Source organism: Dasypus novemcinctus, chromosome X, assembly GCF_030445035.2.
Source record: "Dasypus novemcinctus isolate mDasNov1 chromosome X, mDasNov1.1.hap2, whole genome shotgun sequence".
Classification (NCBI taxonomy): Eukaryota; Metazoa; Chordata; class Mammalia; order Cingulata; family Dasypodidae; genus Dasypus; species Dasypus novemcinctus.
Genome location: NC_080704.1, coordinates 38225918 through 38243149, shown reverse-complemented (window position 1 = coordinate 38243149; position 17232 = coordinate 38225918).

The following is a 17232-nucleotide window of genomic DNA, read 5'->3' as shown; positions in this document are numbered from 1 at the left end:
AGTTTTCCTATCCATGAACAAGGAATAGTCTTCCATTTATTTAGGTCTTCTTTGATTTCCTTGAACAATCTTGTATAGTTCTCGGTGTATAAGTTCTTTACTTCTTTAGTTAAATTTATTCCTAAGTATTTGATTTTTTTATTTACTATTGTGAATGGTATTTGTTTCTTGATTTCCTCCTGATCTTGCTCATTATTGGTGTACAGAAATGCTACTGATTTTTGCGCATTGATCTTATAACCTGCGACTTTACTAAACTCATTTATGAGTTCTAGAATCTTTGTTGTAGATCTCTCAGGGTTTTCTATGTATAGGATCATGTCATCTGCAAATAATGACATTTTGACTTCTTCCTTTCCAATTTGAATGCCTTTTATTTCTGGCTCTTGCCTCAGTGCTCGAGCAAGTACTTCTAAGACAATGTTAAATAGGAGTGGAGACAGTGGGCATCCTTGTCTTGTTCCTGAGTTTAGAGGGAAGGAGTCTAGAATTTCTCCATTGTACACAATATTGGCTTTAGGTTTTTCATATATACTCTTTATCATGTTCAAAAAATTTCCTTGTATTCCAATCTTTTGGAGTGTTTTTATCAAGAAAGGGTGCTGTATTTTGTCAAATGCTTTTTCTGCATCAATAGATATAATCATGTGATTTTTTTCCTTCAATCTGTTTATATGGTGTATTACGTTGATTGATTTTCTTATGTTGAACCATCCTTGCATACCTGGGATGAATCCCACTTGGTCGTGGTGTATAATTCGTTTAATGTGTTGTTGAATACGATTAGCAAGAGAATACCCAATATTTCTCTAGTTCCAGACTTACCTCCTTTGAAATTTTGCTATCTTATTCCCGTATTGCTATTCATAAGTGCCAAACCTTAAATCCTGGCCCTCTCTTACCTCTTTCTATGGATGGGACAACATCATAATGGCATAACTGTTACTCTCTCTCTGTCCCTTTCCTGTCCAGACTTTCTGAAACACCCCTACTTGACAAAGTTCTTACACACGTGGTAGATGGAGTCTATTTCCAAAGACCTGAAGGTACATTTCAGAAGGACTATGCCATCACAGACTTTACATGAACATTGAAAACTGGCCCTTTACCAGGAATCAAATCTGCTCAGGGAGCCAAACTCATTGCTCTTACACAATTGCTCTGTCCCTTTTCCCAAGACAAATGGGTTAATATTTATACTGAGAACAGACATACCTTGATATTTTCCATGACTTTGGAATGTTATAGAAACAGAGAGCTTTTATGACAGCTGCAGATACTCCCATTAAAAAAAAAAGTTGGTCCACACATAGCAGCTCTCCTAGAAGCACTATTTTAAGATCAAGGCTCATATATCAAATCAGACGACTGAAGCTAAGGGTAATGCACAGGCTAGAAAACCCGAGAAACTAACCGCACAGCAAGTCACACACTAATAAATCCTTACCAGCTCTCTTGGTAAATCCCACCAGAAAACTTATTTAAGGAACTAAAGACACAACAGAGTTAGCTTAGCACAAGATTAAGAGAAGGCTAACAAAAAACAAGCTGCATGTTTCATCCACCCAGGTGGACTCTGAGTACACCCAGATTGGTCTCTTCATAGTCCCTCAACCAAAATCTAGTACATAGTCTTTATAAGATGACCCACCATGACAGTATGCCCTCCAAGAGTTTTTATCTAAATGGTGGGGGGATTTACTTCATTTTTAAACAGATCGCCCCAACAAGCCCTTTCTGCCAAAAACACAGCCCAAGATAGATTGTAAAGGTAGGAGATGGACAAAAACCTACTCCTGATTGCCCTTTCATACCTTGGCAAACCTTACCCAATTTCCCAAGTCTCAAGGATAGGAATGTGTTGAATATAAATATAAATATGAATTAACCATGGTATGCCTGTTTTCTGGATGTCAGGAAGCTTTCCTTTGTAGACAGGCTGCAACCATCTCACTTGTTAAGAAGTTTTCAGAAAGTGTTACCCCTGCAAATGCTCAGGCAGAATTGCCATTCCAAAATTCAGGGCAGAAGACCCGCCCTATCCAAACACTGGGGCAGAAACCCCTCAGTCCAGGCTGGCAGTAATTCTGCTCCAACAAAATTCTCAAAAACCTTGTCCATTTACTGTGTAATTCAAAGGTGTCCAAGCCATCAGACAAAAGGATATTCCACAGATCATTCCTGGATGGCTGCATTTCCAAGCCTGAATTCCTCTGAGATAGTTGGCTGGATCTATAAGGAGCGATTACAAAGCTGAGTGAACATCGTGCTTGATATAACTTTACGCTGGCTTAACTAAAACCACTAAGCCCTAAACTTCCTGTGAATTTCCCACAAGCCTAAACCTCCTTCTGAGGTCTAAACCTCCTTCTTCTTTCTACACTTATAATCTCTGCTTATAAAAGCTTTGCCCACTCACCCCTTCCATGTGTTATTTGTGGCTTAGGCTTTAAGCATTTCCCTATTGCAATAGTCCCCAGAACGGTCATCAAATCTAAACAGGTAGTAGCTAATACTTCCCCAGGATCCTGGAATACTGGAAGAAGCATACAGTTATGATTTCCCTCCAGGAGATGAGAAATGGTTTGCTCAATCTGGGTGTCATATTAAGAGTGAGATAGAACTTGGGCTATGAATGAATATTCACCACACTTCACATTCAAACTACACATTCAAATAGAAAATTAAAACAAAAATAATGGAATTCTATTTTGAACACTAAATTCTATTGTCAAAGGTACCTATAAAATATAACTTACTTCTGGGAAGCAGATGTGGCTCAAGCAATTGGGCTCCTGTCTACTAGAAAGGAGGTCCAGGGTTCGATACCCAGGGCCTCCTGGTAAAGGCAAGCTGGCCTGTGTGGCGAGCTGGCTCACACAGAGTGCTGGCCTGTGCAGAGAGCTGGTGCAGCAAGATGATGCAACAAAAAGAGACACAGAGGAGAAAAAATGAGAGATGCAGCAGACCAGGGAGCTGAGGTGGCACAAGAGAATGACCGCCTCTCTACCACTTCAGAAGGTGCCAGCATTGGTTCTCAGAGTTGCCTAATGAGAATACAAGCAGACACATAAGAACACACATTGAATGGACACAGAGAGCAGACAATGGAGGGAGGGGGAAGAAATTTTTTTTTAAAAATCTAAAACATAACTTACTTCTAAGGAAGTATTTTTATTGATAAATAGGAGAGTGAGATTACTCTCACTTACATGTATCTTAAAATTTTATTAGCTTGTTTATGTTTCATGTTTTGTTTTGTTTTTAACTCCTAGGTTTCTCCTCTGCAAATTTTCTGAGTTACTGATAAGGAGCATAGGCATCAACATAGTTACAACTTTCCAGGGAGATAGTTATCAGGCAACAAGACGAAATCAATGTCAGTTAGTCATACACAAGTCCTTTCGATCTTTATATAATTAGTGTGAAGAAAGCTTGATTTCATTAGCCATACTATTATGAGAAAAAGAATTAATTATATTCTCATGGGCAATAAAAAACAATAAAAATGTAAACTTTGATTACTCTTCTTATTAAATTGACAAGCGACAGGGTTTTTGAGAAAGCAATCTTGCCTGTGTTTAAGAAGGAGAATAAAGCTCTTGAAAATCAAGTAGCTCTGAAGATTCTTGTACATGTCTTTTTTGTGTACATATGTCTTTATTTCTCTTGGGTAAATATCTAAGAGTAGAATTGCTTGATTGTAATGTAGTTGTGTGTTTAAACTTATGATAAGCTACCAGACTGACTTCCAAATTGGATTACCATTTTATTCTCCCAGTGACAATATACAGGAGTTCAAGTTTCTCTAAATCCTTACCAATAGTTAAATACTAACCATTCTAATGTGTGTTGAGTGGAAAATTTTATTGGATAGTGTTGCTCTAGGTGCTGGTTTTAAATAGGTTGAAAATTAGCTTTAAGTTTGAGACTTTAAAGAAATAAAAATAAATTTTTTACGGGTAAATTTAAGGAAATTTAAACAACAACAATAAAATTTAAAATGATATACCATAAAAATAATCTGATGCATATACATATTCAATTGTAATGGCTTTAACAGTACTTATTATTTCAGTTTTTTTTTATTTCAAATCTCCATGTGATTTTTATTGGCACTTTCTTTTATCACATTCATTACTGCACCAATATACTTGACAAAAAGATCTCTGGCCAAATCTGAAAATAATCTTGAGTTTCTCTTTCAGCCAGAATGTTCCATGACTTCCTGTTTCTACTTGATGATCTTCTGCACTACCTCCAATATCCCTTCATTTCTGAATATCCTAGATCTAGATTGTCTTTTTTTTCTTCTTAGGTCTAATTATACTCAGCAATTTTTCACTGATAAAGTCTTGCAGGTTGAGAAGGCCATGATATTTTAAAAAGAAGGAAAAGATGTAAGTTACTATACATTTACTGCAGACAACATGAAACAGAATTCAAAATAATGAAAAGAGAAATTACACAGTTTGTATAGTAACAAATTTTATTTTGGCAAGCATGAGCAACTAAAAAATATTTCATTTTAAAGTTTCTAAGTGGATCAATCTAAATAGATTACATTTAGGAGTAGCTATTCATTCATAAGAAGAATGTGCTATATTTACTATAAGCACACAGTTAAATACTGCTATCATTATCAAATTAATTAGCAACTTCTTTGGATGCTACCAATAAATCTAAGAACTAATTTCAAAATTCATTTCATTTTAATTCATTTTTTCAAAGAAATTTTAAAATATCAGCAGTAATAATATAAGGGTTATTTTCTCTTTTTTCATCAACTTTTTGTTTATCTAATTAGTAATCAAATATATGAAATGTTCACAAAAGTTTAAATAATATATTTATACTACATTACTATACATTAAAAATCAAGAACAGAAAGGGTGATAATTTTTATCTTATCAGCTCAGTAATTCCCACAGTTGAAATTTTGTGCCACATTTCTAGAGGGAAATACACAACCTGGTGCACATTGAGAAGTAAACTACCTATAGAGGGACTTGAAACAAAACAGTATGGCTACAAAATGTGGAATTAAAAATATGGAGCAGAAATTATTCGTGGATTGATTTTGGTTTAATACAACAAAGAACTTTCCTTCAGCAGTATCCAAAACTGGAATTGAATGACTGATAAGGGAATGATTTTCCTACATTAATCCTTAAAGTTGTTCTTATACAGTCTGTGGCCTGCAATATGTAGAGAGCTTTTCTGGAAGAAAAATAAACACTCAAAATACTTTTGGATTAAATGGATTCTCCTTTTTTTTCACTGAAATTTCCTTGGTTTAGAATAATTGTTTCAGTTTTTTTGGTTTTTTTTTTTACTTTTTACATCTCTATCATACATTATTTTTAAATTCAAGGAACGTAATATATTATGGATTTTTATAGATATATTTTACATATTTTGGAAAGATTAACAAAGCTAATTCTGTTGTTTTGAAGTTTACAACCATCTTTTCATTACTACTTGTTACTCGGTGATAAACACACATCAGAATATATTTTTAATTTTTATAACTCTCTCCTCCCAAAAAGAAAAAGAAGTGAGAAAGTTTTGCCTTGGAGGAAAACGTAAAAATATGATTTAGCCAATAACAAAATATTTCCACATTCACACAACTCTGTTTATTGTAAGAAGTGAGAAGAGTTGGGCTTGCTTCATCATCAAGAATATTAAAATATTTTCAAGTAAATATATTCACATGTCAGTCTTTCAAAGCACCATTTAGAACAGGGGTTCTTAACCTTTTTTGTTCCAAGGATCCCTTTGCCAGTCAGGTGAAAACCATGGACTCCTTACTAAGTCCATACTATACTATGTATTATTTAATAAATATATCACACCCACATCAAGAATAATGTTGTTTTGAATTTCTGTTCAAGCTCTCAGATCCCTTGTTAAGAACCCCTAATTTAGAATTTCTACAATTTAGAGAATCTCCTACAAATATATTTTACATAATGGAAAAATGTAAAATGTTTGAGGGAAATCAAAGAACAATGAAAAGAAATTTAATTATAAGCTTAGTAACTGGCTCACCATCCTTACCTCAAAAATTTGCAAGTTTTTCCAAAAATGTGTCCCATATAATACATATATTATATCATACATAGTATATGTGCCTAATATATATAATATATATTTATACATGACTATGTGTATTTCTATGTATATGTTGGAATACATGTGATTATGAATAAAATAGCACACATTATCCAGAATCGTAAGATGCAATTTTTTATATTATACGTTTATATTGTATATTCTAATATCCTTTCTGAATGCTGAATTTTAAAGTTGCTCTTGTGTGATTTTTCACTGGTAGAACACATTAGTTTCATTACTAAAATTTGGAACATCTCAAAGCAAGTGACTAAAATTTCTGAGTTTGGCTGAGAAAGTTCTAGCATTTTAGGATCTGCAGTAGATAAACCAAAGTCCTCATATCATTCCAAGAAGGCTCACTTCTAAGGCCCAGAGCCCCTGTATAGAAATATAATGCAGTGTGGCTTGTCTTGTGATATACTATAAACTAAAATCAATTTATCAAATGATAACTATTCGTTACAAGGTTTGCTATAGATTTGGACCCTGGAATGTTGGCCTTGGGAAATAAACACTCTAATGCAGTTATTTTACAGAAGATGAAGAATGAAAAGTCCTTTGGGCCAATGTGGATGTCTTCCAAGCATAGTTGAGTTAAACTGTTCACTAATGAAAAATACTGTCCTAAATAAATATATCCTAACTGAAATCCCCATAGAGCCATTTCCCCAGAGCTAATCACCAAAGATAGCATTGCTGTTTCTCTTCTTCATTCAGTTAACATTTCATGATCATTTCAAACCAAGAAATAACAAATTTCTAATTAATCAATTCATAATATTGGAATATCTTTTGCCAAGAGCATTTCTTATTGCCAGAATGTTGATATTTTATTTTTATTAATTCCATTTGACTTAAAAAGGAAGAGATTCAACAGACAATCTCTAGATTTAGAATTGCTATTGCTTCATTCTAATGAATTTAAATGATAACTTGAATATCTAATAGCTTCATCATTATAGAATTTTGGCTGAAATGGTCATGAGAGAGTTCAAGACCTTATGATAAAATGGCAGGTACAGTATTAATATAGTGTTAGATGTATTGTGAAGCTCAAATTTACCACAGATATGTTATAAGTGTAAAGGACTCCTTTGCTGCTCAATTCTTGGCCTAGTTTTATAAAACATCATTTCCCTTTGGTTTCCAAGGTAAAGACTTTTCTCCTGTTTCTTTCATAGCCACTTTCTGGTTGGCCAGTTTCTTGAAAACCCCTCTCTGACTAAGAAAGAAAGCCATATGCCATGCAAGTGTATGTAATCAATAAAAAGCAAGAGCAAGAGATAGTAAAATGCCATTTTTTCTTTTGTGGACCATTTTGTTTTGCTGTAATTCCATATTTCTATTTAATATGTTTGAATGTAATCCATTTCAAATATCATAAGAGAGAGATGAAGAATAACATGCTTATTTTCTTCATTAAAAACTTTCAAAGGTATGTCGTACTTGTATTATTTATTAACAATACAGATCATATGCAGCAAGACATCTATATACCTTTTATAATTGTAGCTAAGTAGAGTCATTATACTGTCACAAACTACAAGGAGTTATTTTCACAATGGCCCAAAGTGCTTAATTTTCCACAAATGGAGTACTAAGACCTCATTAACCTCTTTTTTAAAAAATGAGAATTTCTCTTCCTTTGAAAAGTCAATCTATTAAATTCTTCTCTCTTAATTTCTTTATATATTCTATAGTGGAGAGTGAAATAGACAAAGTATGATTAATGCTCTTCTTATACATATAAACGGCAAATGTTTATGATTTCCTTTACTCTACTAGCAGGAAAATTTGGCAAGTTGTTTACTCAATTCCTTCAATTTCTTGTTTAATCTGTGGTTATTCAGAAATAAGCAGCAATTCTATGGGACAAAAGCACCAAGAGGTAGTGGGTTCTAATTTTATTTTCTTGAAAAATGCAGGCATCTCACACCACTGCTAATTCACCATAGTGAATGTTCAGGAAGACTTCTATGGGAAAAGGGAGAATTTTCTACCAGGTCATTGTTTTTCAGCAGAATCTAACATCAGGTTGCTGAAAAATCTTTAAAATTCTAAAATATGTATGACTCTCAAGGTCACAAAAAATAGCACATATTTCATCTTTGGATGGAAAATTGCTAGAAAAATGGGTCTCATAGCATAAATATGCATTTTATTCTAATGAAAATACTTCACTAAAGAATGGGAATTCTATTTTATTCTGTCTTCACATTCCAAGAGTTATACGGATTAAACACAATTTTAAAATTCAGGCATCAATTAATTGCCTATTATGTTTTTGGATTGTTGTAATATTTGACAGGGAATGATACAAATAATATGCTATAAGGAGCTCATCATAGAGAGTGGGTTTAGATGAAGGCAGGCTAGAGTGAAGGGTGAAAATATGAGGGGAAGAAAAAGTAAATACATGCAAATTAACCACAATGTGCATTAGAATTAGAGAAGGATTCCAAGAAATAACCACAAATAAAGATATTATTTGGGGAAAACCATTGAGAATGATGTCACTTGCTAGTGAGAAAACCCAACCAAAATGGATTAAGCAAAACGCAAAATTTAAAGATTCAATAGCCTGAAAATTCAAAAGTGTTGTGGACTTTAGGAATGACTGAGGCACGAATGATATCATCAAAAGTTATTCTCATATTCTCCATCCCAAAGATTTGTTTTCCTCTGTGCTGATTCCTTTCACTCAAATCTTTGGTTCACTCCATCCTCATGATGACAATATGACTGCTAGTGGGACAAAGCTAATATCCTATCATCTCAGAAACCTGAGCAGAAAGAGAGACTCTTTCTTGCTAATACTTATTCACAAATTTAAACATTTTGAGATAAATTCTTTCATGCACCTGTACCCATACATCTCAGTTCTTAGGCTACTATGACAAATACCACACAGTGGGTTGGCTTAAACAATGGGAATGTGTTTGGCTAATAGTTTCAGAGGCTAGAAGGCTTGCTTCCACCTTGTGGTCGTAGAGTTCTGTCTGGTGAGCAAACCGTGGTTTTCTTGGCTTTTCTCTCACATGGCAATGCCCTCTCCTTCCTTTTCTGGGTTCCAATGATTTCCAGCTTCCAGCTCCTCTTAATGGCTTTCTCTCACTATTTCTGAATTTCTTCTGAGTATAAGGGACTCCAGTAATCCTGATTAAGAACCAACCTCATTCAGTTGGGCCATACCTTAACCAAAAATAACATTTTCAAGAGATCCTATTTACAGTGGGTCCACACCCATAGGAATTTAGATTAAGATCAAGAACATGTCTAAATTTGTATTATATAACTCAAGCTGCCAAAATGTCCAAGAGGTAGCTTTAATATAATTAGGGTTATATAATTCCCTTATTGACCAACTCTGGGAATCTATTGTCAAGTTGCCTAGAGTCAGTGAGATACAAATGGCATATAGTGATATACTGGGGTTTGCTAAGCAGTAGGAATAATGTATAAAAAAAGAGCAGGCATTCACCAGAGGGTGATAGAAGAAGAGAATATGTGCAATTTTTAAGGAAAAAAATGAAGAAAAATTTCAGAGAGGCCATACCTTTTAAAGTATGCCTTAAAAAACACATAAGATATAACATATATTAACTATTTCTCGAGAGAAAATAGCATTCCAGTCAGATAATACAGAAGGAGCAAAACCATGGACATAGGAAAAGAGGGTACACATTCAGTCAACAAGTAGTCAACATGGCAGAGAATTTGGGAATATCCTTTTCATACTGTAAAACAATGAGGATTTTATATTCAGTCTGATAGAAGGTATGGAATGATTGAAGGATTATGAAAAGAGGACAAGAACTGTCCTTTGGGAAGGATAGTATGTGAGCTTTTACAAAGAGGCACTGAAGATTGTAGTTAAAACCTATTATGGGCTCTTTTCCTTTGGTGCGCCCAAAGATCATGAGCTTGCTGCACTGCCTGGTGATGCCAAAATTCTCATCTTTCATCTGGGTTGGAAAAAGGCAACAGTAGATGAGTTTCTACTTAGCAGCCATGAGGTGTAGAATGAATATGAGCAGCTTGCTTCCAAAGCCCTTGGAAGTTGTCCATATTTATGCCCACAAGTATGTGGTAAAAGTTAGGAGAAAAGATGACTTTTACATTCTAATGTGGCTCCACAAGCTCCATATCATCCAATTCAATAAGATATTGTGTTGGTGCTGAGGGCACCAGCAGGTACATGGAGGTCATTGTCCACATTAACCAAGTCATAATGTCCATCCATAGCAGGCTTCAAAGCAAGGATCATATGACTGAGGTGCTATGTAGGGCCAAGCTCAAGTTCCATGACCACCAGAAGACCCATATCTTCAAGAAATGGAAATTTACCAAGTTTAAGGATGATGAGTTCAATGACATGATGGCCAAGAAGTACGTTATCTTGATAGTGGTGGTATCAAACCCATCCCCAATAGTAGACTCATCTGAATTGTATCCACCAATAAACCATTTCTTGACTGTCAAAAAAATAAAAATAAATAAATCCTATTATGGGTAGGAAGATGATAAAAAAATTATTTGCCTTGACAGACATTATCTAAATTGGGATATTTAAATAGTGTTGTGTAAGTAGGGAGTAAAAGGTAGGGAAATGAGGTCAATATAAATAATGCCTGATCCTCTCATTCCAAATTCTAACAGAGAATTTATTTTGTCTGTATTCCATTTTGGGATTTTACATAAAATTTCATTTGAAAAACAATATTTTCTTCTAAATTTTCTTGTTGAAAATCACTAATATGTCTAATGGAAATATGTAACTTTGGACTCAACTTGGCTAGCCTTAATATTTCATGGCTGGTTACATAGATATGGACTTACAAATAGAATAGTAGATTGGATTTCTAGATAGTAGTATTTTAGTAGCCCTGAAACAATGCTAGAGATGTAAGGATATGGAGAAAATTTAATTTTCCTGATACTCTGTCAGGCAGAATAACTTGACAGACCATTGAGGGTAGAGATAGAGAAAGGGTAACCCTCTTAAATCCATAAGTTCAAGGAACAAATGATAATTTATCAAGTACTTTTGGGAAAGTTCATAACAGCCAATAGTTGTGTTGTTGTTGTTGTTAAGTGAACTCTGAAAATTTGGGGGGAAGAATTACTGAGAAGAAAAGAGAAGGAGCTGAAATATGCATTCAGAGTCTTCCTTCTCTCTTTTCTTCCATAGCACCTGGATTTGTCACTAAATAAATGTTGAAAATATATTTATATTGAGTATTATTTTGGAGGTGAATTAACATGGTGCCATCTATCTTGGTTATATCCTCATTAAGTTATGTTAAGAATAAAACAGCCATATTTTAGGAGGTCTAGAAAAGCATTCTGGAAACCTTGACCTTCTTATCAGGAAGTAGCTTTGTAAAAGAAAGGATTAGGATGAAGTCTTTTTTTAATATATAAATACAAAAAGAAGTAGAAGGAAAAATGTATTACCCATGATGCATTGTATCCTGGGAGCAAGAGAAAAGATAGAAAGATCTCCGATTATGTTGGATTGATGCAATTTTATGTTTACGTATTCCATTGCTCAGAGTCGGGGAATTGGACAACTTGGAGAAGAAACAAGCCCGCCACAATCAAGCAGAAATGCATTAACTCTTAAGCAATACCATATTGCTTGGTTTAGGATATGGGAGTAGAACCAAAAGCAAATGAGGGCAGTGTATCCTAGATACGTATAAATCTTTCTTTACTAAAGGATGAGAAATTCAGAGGAAAAGAAATGAGCAAGTGACCCATAAAAAATAAAATACATAAGAAAGAGAGCTTTTCCATAGAGAAATAGAGATTTAGAGGAAGAACAAATCTATTATAATGAGTTTATAAAATGAATGGAGTCACATTTTAAAATATCTACTTTGTATATTTAATGCCTCAGGAAAAATTCTGTATCGCATATTCACTGGAAATATAAGGATAGAAATAGTAAAATCAAAATATTACAGAAATAGAAGTGTAAACATGCCATTAAACCTAGGTTAAAATCACTAATAATCAGGAAAATGTAAAGTTAAGTGACAAAGTCATTCTGATTTTATCTAATAGCACAATTTTAAAAGATTAAGTCATACCGAAATACAAAGAAAAAGAACTTTTATTTGATGCTAGTGATAAAGCATTGTGAAAACAAAGTGTTAATCTCTAAGGAAAGAAAAAATAAAATGAGAGTGCATATGATGCAAAGGTTATTTGACATGAAATAAATGTACATTCAGCAGCATAGAAATTATTGTTGAGTGAAGTAAGAAACTATATATTTGCATTTTCTTACAGGATACATGACAGTTCAAAAATATATTTGTGGAGTGGAGTATGGACTAGAAAAGGGAAATATGTGTGTTAAAAGAGGGGGGGATGGTAAAATAGGAAACGTGAGAGGGAAAAGTTTTTAAGTTTCACCATGAAGTATTATTAACTCAGTTCAAACGAACAAAACTCATCTTTAAATATAAATATTTTTCCTCCCAGTAGTAATATAATTAAAACAGAATGTGTCTATATACTTTTTATGCATAACTTTGCTAATCTGCATAGTGGCATATAACATTGCAAAAGGGTTATCTAGCTTTATAATGCTCTAAAAAATGCAATAGTTGCTTAGTGTTTGAGGAATGCAAGTTGAAACATTATGTGGACAACTTTTAGCTCCAAAGTCACCTTTATGTTTTTATTGATAAATTGATTGAAGAGAGACATTTAGTTTCTCAGCTGCTTACTTTGGAACATATTGGAATCAGCAAGAAAAGACAATGATGGCAAAGAAAAATAATCCTAAAAGCATAAAAGGTTTCGACTCATTGGGATTTTCAATCCACTATCATCAAAAGAGATAAGAAGTGAGAAAGCTCTTTCAAATGGATGCTTTAATGGCAAACCTGGTCAGAGGAGGTTGCAAGTTTGAACTGTCAGTTAACAAATGTTTGAAAATTTAATTTAAAATTGTATACAAAAAGCCACAAATCATTGATGAGATTTTTTGTGGATGCCACATGGCATGAAAGCAGATAGAAAAATATACTGGATATGGCAGGGCAAGTTCAAAACTGATGGCCAAGGACACATACACACATGATACACATTTGTACATTCAAGGAAATGGTACATTCAAGGTAAAGGCCATTTCAACAACCTCACTTGGTTGTTTTGATTGCTTTTCACTAAACTGAGTTAATGTTTTGATGTCATGGAGACAAAGCCACCATAAAGGAAAATCTAATTTGTTTGGATTTGAATTATGTGCAATGAATAGAGCAATAGAATTGGTTTTGCAAAAGGGACCTACTTAAAGAAATTTGTTCCATATATCCATTTTTTCATTTACTTTTCTTCTGTTTTATATTGACAGATAGATAACCCTTTAAATTTGGCTGAGTTTTTCTGTTAATTCATTTTAGAGTTTCTACTTTGTTTTGCTTTGCTGTTTTTGTTGTTGTTATTGTTCAAATCAGCTTCAGATTTTCTTATCCAGAAAAAATAAAGCTCGATTATGCTTCCCTGTCCTGTCATTGTCTGTTGGGGATTGAATCGTGCCCTCCACAAACGACAAGTTCAAGTCCTAAACCTCGGTCCTGTGGGTGTGAACCCATTCGTAAATAAGACCCTTGAAAATATTATTAGTTAAGAGGCAGGCTAAATTGAATCAGTGTGGATCTTGATCTCTATAGCTGGAAACCTTATAAAGAGAGGAAATACAGACTCAGTCAATAGTAGAAGGTCAGAAGAAGCCCAAGAGGAGAGAGAAATCGTCATGTGATGGAGGACTGTTGTCACCAGAATGCTACTGACTCCAGGATAAAGCACAGCCTTGCTGACATCGTGATTTTGGACTCCTTATCTCTAAACTGAGCTAACAAATTCTTGTTGCTTATGCCAAACCATTCTGTGGAATTTGTCAAACCAGCTTAGTCTACCCATAGGTTAATCCAGCAAAAATTCATTTCATTGTACATAGATAGTATATCCAATTTCACTTGCAAGACACCTATACTATTTGTTTTTAAAGCATAGAGCTCATTTAAATTGCACCATAAATAAAGCTTTCCAAACAATTTTATAGAGACCATATTAAGTAGAATTTTCTCTCTTGTATTAGAGATTGAAGGCAAAATATTTATATCTTTTCACTGTTTATATTTTATTTTCTTATAATAGTAAGAATGCATGTAGGGTATAACTAAAGAAATATGTGATACTTTGGTGTTGTTTTTTTTGGGGGGTTTTCTTATTTTCTTTTTATTCGAAAAAAGAGTAAGATAAATGAATGGCAAGTGGCAAGAGTACTGAGCTCTGAAGTCAAGCCTGCTCAGGGGAAGGCAGCATGTAATAAACGGTGAACAGACTCCTCTGTTCAATTTCCTCTTTCCACTCTAAGAAGCTTCAAAAGTGAACTTCCCAGAAGAACATGTCTGAACTCTACCCTCATGACTAAAATTTAACTGGAGTGCCCACAGCAGTAACATATCACTCACAAGCAAAGCAAATTGAGCTACACAAGTCACTCGGGGGCCAGAATGGTAGCAATGAATGCCAAAAACCAGGCTGATGCCCTAAATACCTTAGTAATTATTTTAAAAAGGAAAAGATTAAGAGGTCAAGGTGAAAAATTTGAAGACCTGTCAAAAATCAGGCTCCAAATAACTGTGAAGAATCATCACTATGAAGGACCTTATTCTCTGTAGAGGGAAACCACTCGTTTCCATAGAGTGTTGTTCATGAAGACAAAAACCTAGGGGCAAAATCAACCACAATTTTTTCCTTTTTGCAGGGACATGCAAATGCAATTACCGCATGCAGATTTTCTCACTCTGATTGTTGCTGCATGTGGTGTACCCTGTATGTGTTGTTATTTTGTCCCAATCATTTACAGTGAACTGTCAAATTAACTTAAGAAAGATATTCAGAAAGGATTTTGGTGTATTTATTAACAGGGTTAAAACAAGTTTGTGGGCATTTATTTTAAAAATGGGATGCAAGGATATGTTTAGTTTCTTTAGCTTAAAAAACTTAAAAACCAATTATAAGCCTCAGTATTCGCTTACATTTGATAGCTGGGTACATAGTACACATAAAATACCTTCACTTTCAATGATAAAAACATATTGCACATAAGATTGTACTAAAATATTGTACAAACTGAGGATAAAACAAGAAGAAAACAGTTAATGTATTAATGTATATACTTCTCTATCAGAAGTACTAAGATTATTTTGTTTGCATAATTTCTATATAACCTATGCCATAGTACTGAGTTACTCCCATCCCCAAATATATCAGGTTAAGTATGAAGGGAAAGGAAAATAAATATAGATGAAGATAAAAGTTAATGGATCCCCTCCTAGGCTCCATCATCTAGATCTTTTGTTTCAAGCTGGCTATTGGCAAATAGTATCGGTGCAATCGATCCTTCAGGAATCAAACCAAGTTCTAATCAGTTGGAGCTGATCTTTTCAAACTTGTGTCTTAAGTAGTGTATAAAGTAGAAAACAGCCTTGGTTGATAAATTGCCAAGAATCACTTGAAGGTAGTTATGGAGATGGCAAGCTTCAAGGTGAACACACTGGTTCACTAGTACAATCAGGAAACTCACTCTTTCAGAGCAAGTTTGAAGCATCAGCATCAGTTTCGTCACTACTCTGTGGAATGTAGATTTGGTGACAATTTGGAGCCTAACATAGTGAATGATGTTGAGACCTAAAAGATAAAATTCTCAGTTGTTTATTAGTTTAGTGTTCCTCAGATCCCTGAAAGTCAAAACTCTAATGAAACATTGATTGGTTTCTTTAACAGTGGATCTCAAACTTGAGCGTGCATCAGAATCACCTGGAGGGCCTGTTAAACTACATATTGCTGGGGCCCACTCTCAGAGATTCTGATTCAGTAGGCCAAGGACAACAGAGCATTTCTAACATGTTCCAGGATGCTGCTGATGCTGCTGATCAGGGGGCAACTCTTTCAGAGCCACTGCGTCAGATGAAGAGAATATTGCAAATAATTATCTGAGGTTTTCAATTTCAAAAGCAGAACCATCAAAGTTATTGAAACCCCTTTAGTTTTAGTTTGCCAAAGAGTTGCTAATGCAAAGTACCAGAAATGGGTTGGCTTTTACAAAGGGGGTTTATTTGGGGTAAACACTTAGAGTTATAAGCATGTGAAATATCCAAATCAAGGTGCCATAAAAGGTGCTTTCTTATCAGAGTCAGCTACTGTTGATCCTGTTGTCTGGTCATGTGACAAAGCAAGATGGCCACCGATCTCTGCCAAGGTCTAAGCCTTCCTCTCTGGGCCCACCATCTCAGGGAGCCCAGCTCCCGGAGCTCAGCTGTGAGCAACCATGCATTGTCTCTTTCTGGGCCTCCTCTATCTACCTCTGCTGCTCCACTTTCTTCTTGAGTTCAGCTGCAAGATACCAGGCATATGGCTCATCTATCCTTGGGCCTCAGCTCTTAGAGCCTCTTGGGGGCTTCTCTCCTTGCAGCTGATCTGTGGGAGAAACTGGGATCCTTTCTCTCACATTGAAGGATCAAATATGGCAGCTTCCTTTTCCTCTGTGTGTGTGTTTCTCTCTATGCTTCCTTTTTTTAATCAGGTCCAGCAAGAGAGCAGAGACCCAAGCTGGCTCATGCCTCACTGATGTAGTCCAATCAAAAGTCCCAAAGCTATCTTATCAAGCAATCTAATTAAAGTACCCTCAACTGAACTTAATGCAATCAAAGGGTACAATACCCACAGGAATAGACTAGTTCAAAACAATCTTTCTCTTTTTGGGATTCACAAAATTCAAACTGTCACATCTTTTCTCCATTTAACATTTTTAAATTTCCCTTTACTTTAAGGCAAAATGTAGGAGCTCCATACTGTTATGCCAAATCCTCCAAATTCTGTAATACTTCATTGCCTAGTCCCCTTGAAACACTCCATGAGCAGTAAAGTCAATGATGGGTGAGAAAAGGTCATGCATTTCCCACTAGGCCAATTGGTTGATTTTTAGTCAATGCATCAAGTTAACTGTAAGATTTAGATGCATAAGCTGATAATGAAGGCTCAATATTCTAATGTTCATATGCATCTATTTTCTTCACAGAACATTAC